The sequence below is a fragment of the Carassius gibelio genome, chromosome B13 (assembly GCF_023724105.1).
Source record: "Carassius gibelio isolate Cgi1373 ecotype wild population from Czech Republic chromosome B13, carGib1.2-hapl.c, whole genome shotgun sequence".
NCBI lineage: Eukaryota > Metazoa > Chordata > Actinopteri > Cypriniformes > Cyprinidae > Carassius > Carassius gibelio.
The window spans coordinates 18,520,781-18,529,594 of record NC_068408.1 but is presented as its reverse complement, the minus strand read 5'-3'; the positions used below and the strand labels follow the sequence as shown (position 1 = coordinate 18,529,594).

Genomic DNA, 8,814 nt, shown 5'->3' with positions numbered 1-8,814 from the left:
CAGTGATCCTGAGAGACTGATTGGTTGCCTGATTCAAATGAGCCCACCCCCTTGTCTCTATGACACTATGATCCATAGTTATGTTCAATGCAATATCCCTATGTAATTTCCCACAGTAGGAAAAACACAGTGTTTCATGGGCGATCCCGCACCATACTATGTCTATGGGGCAACTTTGGGGGTCTCTAGCACCCCAGGGGTACAACTTATACCCCATGTCGGGGTATGATCGCGCACAGCCTGATAGCCTCTCCAAATGTGGTGATTCACATGTTTCTGCGAAATTCTCTCTCGGAGCTACGATCCGTCAAAGTTGGCCGCAATGCATTGTCTATGGGATTTTTCGCCCGATTTTTCGCCCGGTGTACGAACATCGTACGCCCGATCGCTTATAAAAGTCATAGCACACCATTCCCGACTAGGCCGCACGATTTGACGCCTCTTTTGCGGGTCTGTGACGAAAACTGCGGGACTAGTTACGCGCCGAAATTTGTACGGAAGAATAATAATAAGTATAAGAATAATAAGTATGTGAGATAATAGTAGTAGTGCTTTGCCTCCGGCAAGCACCACTAATAAGTATGTGAGATAGTAATAGTGATGCTTTGCCTCCGGCAAGCACCACTAATAATAAGTATGTGAGATAATAATAGTGATGCTTTGCCTCCGGCAAGCACCACTAATTAAAACAAAACAACTAGATTTTGAATATTAAAATGAAGATAATTAAATGGGATTCAAATGGTTTTACAAGTCAATAGATTGTTGTTTTACTTCCATATCATGGACCATAAATATATCATTGGTCTACAGTTCACAGCAATTCATTTTACAAACAAGTATATCAACCTTTAAAGGGGGGGTGAAATGCTCGTTTTCACTCAATCTCCTGTTAATCTTGAGTTCCTATAGAGTAGTACTGCATCCTTCATAACTCCAAAAAGGCTTTAGTTTTATTATATTCATAAGAGAAAGATACTCTGTACCGATTTTTCCCGGAAAAACGACCGACTGGAGGCATGACGTGTGGGCGGAGCTAAAGAATCACGAGCGCCAGTAGGCTTTTGCGTTAAGAGCGTTTGGAAGCTGACATTACCCAGAGCCGCTGAAAAACATATTTAACGGCTCTGACATTACCTTGAGGAAAAAACCATCATCCAAAATAAACCATGGCTAACAGTCAGACTCAGCCGATTATTTATGATCCAGAATCAGATCCAGAGGCTGAAACTGAACGAGAGCAGCATCAGCAACGACTCGCTCCGAGCGGGGCTCGAACCCGGGTCTCCGATGGGAGGCGGACGCACTAACAAGGAGGCAGAGATATTTGAAGCAGTTTTACTCACCGCCTGCGGTTCCAACACATGATCGTGACCCTTTTTCGTTGGGACTGCATTATCCTTAAGAAATAAACGATGTGCAAATCCGTCGTCAAACCTGGCCTTGTTTGTAAAACAAGCATCTTCGAAATGCAGGGAACAAACAAAAACACTTGCACAACTCCGTTGATGCTCTGTAAAAATAAACTCCATCCACTGGGCCCTTAATGCTGTTTCTCTTTTGGTAATCTGTGCAGGGTTGTCTTGCCCTGGCAACCAAAAACACACTCCTTTTGTGACATTTCGCGGCACTCTCGCTATGATCAGTGAAGTCTGTTGTGCTCTCAGTGCTCTGCTATATGGGAGCACGCGCTCTTCCGGCAGACGTGCCCTCAGGACCCATATAAGGAAATTCTGCTCCATCTAACGTCACACAGAGCCATACTCGAAAAAAACTTTCCGAAACTTGTGACAAACCGGAAGGAGTATTTTTGGAACAGAAATACTCCTTCTCCTTCAAACGTACAACTTAATTTTTGAAACTTTGTCCATGTTTAGCATGGGAATCCAACTCTTTAACAGTGTAAAAAACGCAGTATGCATGAAATAGCATTTCACCGCCCCCCCTTAAGATTTTAGGGTGTAACAATAAATACAATGTTATAATTTTAAGAGTGGTCCAAGTGAAGATAGTTCACAGTATGTACAAGTCAAGTGAATTTTCAATTTTAAAAAAGTGCAGCTTTAATAAAAGTATTCTGTTCATTCAGTATTTTATACTTTCTGTAAGTGTGGCATGGGAGATTTTGGGTGAATACTCCCCATGCAAGCGGGTAAACTGCACCATTCAGTGTATATATTTTGGTAATGTTTATGCTATTACTGAGTTTGTATGTTGCCTAGTGAATTTGGTGCTTTTGCTTTGAATCGAAAAAGCAGAAAGCCCACACAAATGAGCAATGATATCAGTGGGTACAATTAATTCTTTGTAAGCCCACAATTCATGATAAAATAAATAAATTATTTCATAATCTGCTCACCTTCATAAAATATATATTTTGTTCTACAGTATTCTCAAAGTTTTCATGTGCATACACTGGTACCACCAGAAAGGTTAAGTAACCAACCCTCTCTAAAATATATTCTTTTGTGTTCCACAGAGCAAAGAAAGTCATACAGATTTTAAATGACATGAGGGTGAGTAAATGATAGTTTCCACTTTTTTGGTGAACTTACCCTTATACACTTACTATGAAATTCAGATCTGAACACTTTAGATGAATAAAATAACACTTATTCATAGATTCACTAGATGTCTCCTCTCAATGTACTAAGAGCGGCTCTATTGAGCTCTCACTTCTGACTGAGGGAGCAAAGAGCTCATGTCAATGACAAACACAAGCACTTCGGATAACTTTGAGGGAACACTGACCCATTACTCCAGGAACAATCATCTCCATGACCCGCTGACTAACGAGATCATTTTTTACTTAACTGTGTTGTCATGATTTATTCAGGCCACTGTTCAGGTGCCCTTAAGAATCCCAATATGTGTAGAACAAGAAAAACTAAAACAATGAATAACGCAGAGAAAGAGAGACGTTAGGAAATCTTAAATTCATTTACATGCTTAATTTCACTGTTATTGTCGCTAGAGCCATTGTGGCTCAACAGAGACGTTAAATGCTAATTTAAATACCACCCCAATTCTCCTTCTAGCTGTCTCGTAATGTGTATGTTAATGCCTGTAACAGAGTTTAAAAGGATAGTTCACCCCAAAATGTAAATTTGGTCAATTACTCACCTGCACATCATTTTAAACCTGTATGACTTTTTTTTCTCTTCTGAAAGGCTGCTTTCTAGGATTGGTAGGCGTTTGTGTCTCTGCCCTCATTTCTACTCCAACTCCAAAGCTTTCAGTGGACACCTGTCTTCTCTGAAGGTGTGCACCTCCTGCTTGCATGACCCCTTTCTCATCGCAGATTGCCTCACGTCCCTCAAATGTCACCCAGTTCAATTTCTCATCAGGCACTAACAAAACCTCAGTGGAATGAAAGTGTTGTTCTCCCGATTCGACCTCTCATGTGCCTCTGACTTGCCCTTGCAGTATCTCTGACAGAAATGTCTCTGCAGCAGATGCTGGGACGAGGCCTCCACCAGGGAGCCAGCAAGTTCATTCCATAATTCACAGTTCGAAACCATCATGACTTGTTTTAGCAACAGGGAGTTTCATCAAGAATGAGGATTACCGTGGTGGAATTTGGCAGCTGAAATTCTTTCATACAGCACTTCCTCCACTTTCGTTATTCTGAAATGCTTTTTCCATAAAACAACATTCAGAATTAACTTCTGTTGCATGGAAAAGAGATGTATAAAGAGTCTTCAAAATATCAAACTTCCTGTTCTGCAGAAGAAAAGAACGGGTCAGAAAATGATAACAGAACTGTCTTATTTTATGAGTATTATCCCTGTAATGGAGTCATGCACATAATCACACAGAGAAACTCCTGCCATGTCGCCTCAGTCATTAATTTCCATAATCTCTTCACCTTTACTGCTTTCAAATTTCCTGTCAGACTTGACCTTCCATCTGTCTCAAGGCCTGGCATTTACCAGCTCCTTACTTGCATTCTTCATGAACACCAACAATGAGATAAAGAGTGACTACACCACAGCAAAAAAAAAAAAAAATTTGCCAGCGCAATACATTTGTTCTGCAAATCAGAACAACTAAGCCGCAGCCAGACTGGCCCTTGCAGATATACATGCGTGTAAACACAGGGCAGCGTGTGGCAACAGCTTTCGATAAGGACAGGAAACTTCTATCAAAGCGTCACTGAGGAGCCATTAATCTTACACCAGCCTAGGTTCTGGAGACCAGAAAGTCAGTGCCACCTTCTCTCAAAGTAGCCTCTTCTATTTGCTGTGGCATCTTCAAGACTCAGTTGCTCAGTCGGGGCAATTGGGTAGCTGGACTTCTGCAGTTAAGTATCACAGCTATTTTTTATGTCTCTATTAATGCTCATGCTGCTAATGTTAAACAAAAGAAAGACCAGAAGGACTGGCCAAACCAAGCATGTACTGTTCCTGAAGACATTTTCATGTGACTCACATGCAGGCACACATGCTTAGACATGCATGACTAGACCTACATGTGCAGTCCACAGATTACATGGCCAAGCACACAGCACTTCCTGATGAATGAGTGTCGGCTAGAAAAACACGCTGTAAATATTCAGACCTCTGTCTCAGAGTTGTATATTTCAGAGGCTTCTAACGCGTCCGTATTGCAAACATGCCTTGCATCTCTTTTCAGGTTTCCATCTGTTGAGGGAGTGTTTTCCGAGAGATAAATTCTGCAGGTATCACTCTGCCATTTGTCATCGAGCTTAGACACGCAGCAGATGAAAAGCGAGAGAGCGAGAGAGTATCCTGATAATTTGGATTAAAGAAAAACACAGCAGAGTGTCCGTGACAACGCAGTAATTAGTAGATATTAACATCAATTAATTATCTCATGACTCGAAGGCTAAATCATTAACGTCATTTGGTTTGGAAAGTGTTTACTGCAAATTAATTGCTGAAAAAACACCTTGCGAAAGTTTTAATTTCCTTTCGTGTGGCCTATGCATTTTTTATGCATGTTCCATGCAATTTGCATTGCATGTGACTAGAGTCGACTGTCATCAAGGGTTAAATGAATAACCTCATTAGAATTTTTTCCCCTCACATTTATAAATGACACATGAAAAATTCAGCAACTGTAAGTGCCTGTCAGCAACAGAACTTTTTCCGTTAACACTAAAAACCTGTAATTCTGAAAATAGTGCTTAATTTGCTAACATCAAAATGAACTCAAATTAATTCAATATCACTGATTCATACAAACACAATAAGTTATATCAACAAAATTTTATATATTAAAAAGAAAGTCTCCTGAAGGTAACAACTCATGGATTAAAACAAAACAAAAGAAAAAGGAAAACAATAATAATAATCTGGGATGCAGCTCAACAGTACATTTTTCTAATTATTTCAATGTAAAAATTCACACAGGTCATTGTGTTGCGTTTAAAAAACGTTTTTTTCAAAGTTGAGGACAGTTGAAATTTTTCATACATGTTTTTCTAAAAGGATCTGGCAACACTTGGTGCAGGATCAAATTCCTAACAACTATCACTAATACTATCCTAGTAAAAAAAAGTTATATATTTAAAATAAATTTATTTCATACAAAGTATTTTTCAAATCTATTAACATATTTGCTGACACATCCCTCAGGACTAACTGATATAAATATTATTATTAAACTATATTTGGAGTACTACTTGTGCACAATTTCTTTATATTAAGCCTAAAATGTGTTTTAATGTCACAACTGATGAGAATTGTATAATCTTTGAATAAAACAAATACAAAATATTTAAAGTGCTCCTGAAGTATACTTTCAAAAGTTGCACTTTAGCACATTCAAATATACTTAACTTCCCACAAATAAAGTGCATTAAGTACAACATTAGTTGTTCCAAATTAGCAGACTTGAAATATCTTAAAAGCACAATTGAAGTTTTTTTTATTTTTATTATTATTAAATACATAAATATGTACATGTATTTGTAGTAAGCTTAGCATGAAATAAATGTATTTAAAAAATAAATTTTGGTAAATTTATTTTTCTCTATGATAAAGATTACTGACTTATTAGTATACAAAGGCAGATTTATAATGTATACGCATTTAAAAGAAAACAACAACAACAGTTTATAGCAACTATGCAAATGTGGGAATGAAAGTACTGGGGGAATCAATCAGTCGAGTAAGTGAACAGCTAAACCGCATAAAAAAATAAAAATAAAAAAAAGGAAAGCATGATATGAAAGGGCTCTAAATTCCACTCAGGTCTACAGTGCCAAACTCCAATAGAAGGATGTGATGAGCATCATTACCTGCACGATTAATGAGGCGTGAGATGTGCCCGTGTCTTTGTTTCTTTGTATAAAGATATTATCGTTGCCAAATATTCCCCCATCTGTAACGCACAGGAAACCCTGTCAGTCTCCGTTGGTGTTTATGAACCTCTAATGCTTATACACAGCGGACACTCCATTTTAACATCTGAGCGGCATCAAAACGCCTAGATTAATGACAGGATACATTTGCTGGAGCAAAGCCATCATCACATACAGAATGCTGTGAGCATAAAGCCAGCTAAAATATGCTTGCAGGCCCTGATGTGTTTTATCGGCTTCAGCACACGGCTGGGGTAAGGGCTAGTTATTGCTAAGATGAGGCCTATGGATGTGTGTGTGCATGATGGAAATTTTCTTGTTTATGTCTGGCCTCCAATTTCAATTCATGCATCTACATTCCAAAAAGTTGCAAAAAAAAGAAAAAGAAAAAAGGCTGTTGCTAGCAAAGCAGGTGGAGCTCATCAGAAATGAACCAGACAGTAAAACAGACCAACTTCATGCATGAAAATAGTCTTCAGCCAGACTGAGTTCAAGCAAAATCATCCCAGCATCCCCTGCTGTTTCTGTCTAACTCCTTCTTGACCATCTGTCCACACAATGTTCTGTATCCATGTATAAACTGCATATATCTGTCTATCTACATACACGTCTTGCTGTATCTATGTGGGTTTGCGTGCACATCCATCTGCTCATCCATCCATACCTCTATCTATCTATCCATGCATCCATTCTCCTTATTAGAGGAATGCTTCATTCATCATTCATCTGCTTCCTTTACTCGTCCACTTCCATCCACTCATCTCTCAAGACTGAGTGTGCGTGAGATAGAGAGGGTTAGTTACAGCAGTTATTGGGACAGGTGAGAGGGATGAAAGAGGCACTCTCAGCTCCATCCCTAAGACTATTCTAATTTTAGCTCACTCTGCAATGCAGGTGATGCACAGTTTAACTACCTCGCTGAAGCACATACACACAATGACAGCTCTCCTCTCAGCACTGTCAGAAAGAGAAATGGTAGCATAATTTGTAGGGATGCACTGATACTGTATTTTAGAGAGTGAATACATGCACAGATACTTGTTTTGTGCTACTTGACTGTATGTTTGGTGATGCAATACAGCAGTATGACCAACAGCACTGACTTGACAAATATGATACAGGGCAACATCAAACAAGCAGCGAGAGCAATCACACACTGTTTGTCTCTAATATCACAAGTTAAAATGTGACTTTATACAACAGTTTAGTAAATAAGTTGATATTGTGTTTTATTTTTAAACACAATATTATGTGTTTTTGCTCAGTTTTTATTAGCATGTTGTTAACACTATTAGCAATTTACTAGCTGATTAGCATGTTACTAGTGTAATACTAGCATGTTTCTAGCATGATTAGTAAGTTTACTAACATGTTAACATGATAAGCATGTTACTAGCATGTTTCTAGCATTATTAGCATGTTACTAGCATGTTGTTAACACAATTAACACGTTACTAGCTTGCTGTTAGCGTGATTCTGGCATGATTGGCATTTTACTAGATTCTGGCAATATCAGCATGTTACTGGCATATTGCTAGCATATTTCTAGCATGATTAACAAGTGACTATCATGTCTCAGCATGATTAGCAAGTAGCAATACTTTAAACTAATAACAAAACATTCTTCCAGTAGCTGATTCAGAAGCGCCAGCTTGTTTTAGCAAAGTCAGAATGGCTTCCTCTCCTAGGGTCATGAAATGGTCATCTATAAAATACTTTGCTGTTCTGTTGTAAGTAATCTTAAAGGGGTGATATGATGTAATTTCAAATTCTCCTTTCTCTTTGGAGTGTTACAAGCTCTTGGTTATAAGAAGATCTGTTAAGTTGCAAAGACTGAAATCCAAAGACATATTCTTTATAAAAGTAAAGACTCGTCCACGCCCCCCTGAACGGCTTGTTCTAACACACCCCAACATATCTACATCACTATGTGGGAAGATTTGCATAACGCCGCCCAGATGTTCAAGTAAAGAAAGAAGACATAGCTCTTATTCTTGTTGTATTATTGTTGTTGCCGCTGCCACCATGACATATAGACGGCTGTGTGTTTCATTATGAAAATGAAGATCATTTTTTTGGCCTTCTAAAAGAGGATGCTATCTGCTTCATTACGCCTGGAGCTGATCCGTGCTGGTCGCTGAGGAAATGCATCAACTTTGCAATGTGGATCGCAGCATAAGCTTTCATTGAAGCGGAGTCCAGCCCGGGATCATCACATGTGGTTGCTGCCTGCAACACCAAGGTACGCTTCTTTGTAGAATCCGCCTAGCGCACCGTTCTCACGCTATGTGTGACGTTGTTACGCTGAGAAAGCGAAACTACTTTGTTTTTGCCTTCCAAAAGAAAACACAACTAGAAAGCATGTTCATATCATGTTTCTAATGGGTTTTATGTCTCGTTGCTCCTGCCGGACAGGGCATCACAATACGTTAAGAGGCGTAACATTTATAAGCTGACCAATCACAGCACACCTCGCTTTTCAGAGA

The 8,814-nt window shown here is 39.0% G+C and overlaps 1 protein-coding gene across 1 annotated transcript in view; it reads right to left on the bottom strand.

The window, feature by feature from the left end:
• The window catches only part of LOC127969979 (pro-neuregulin-3, membrane-bound isoform), a 334,295-nt gene that overhangs the window by 209,027 nt on the left and 116,454 nt on the right, over window positions 1-8,814 (bottom strand). The window lies entirely within an intron of this gene.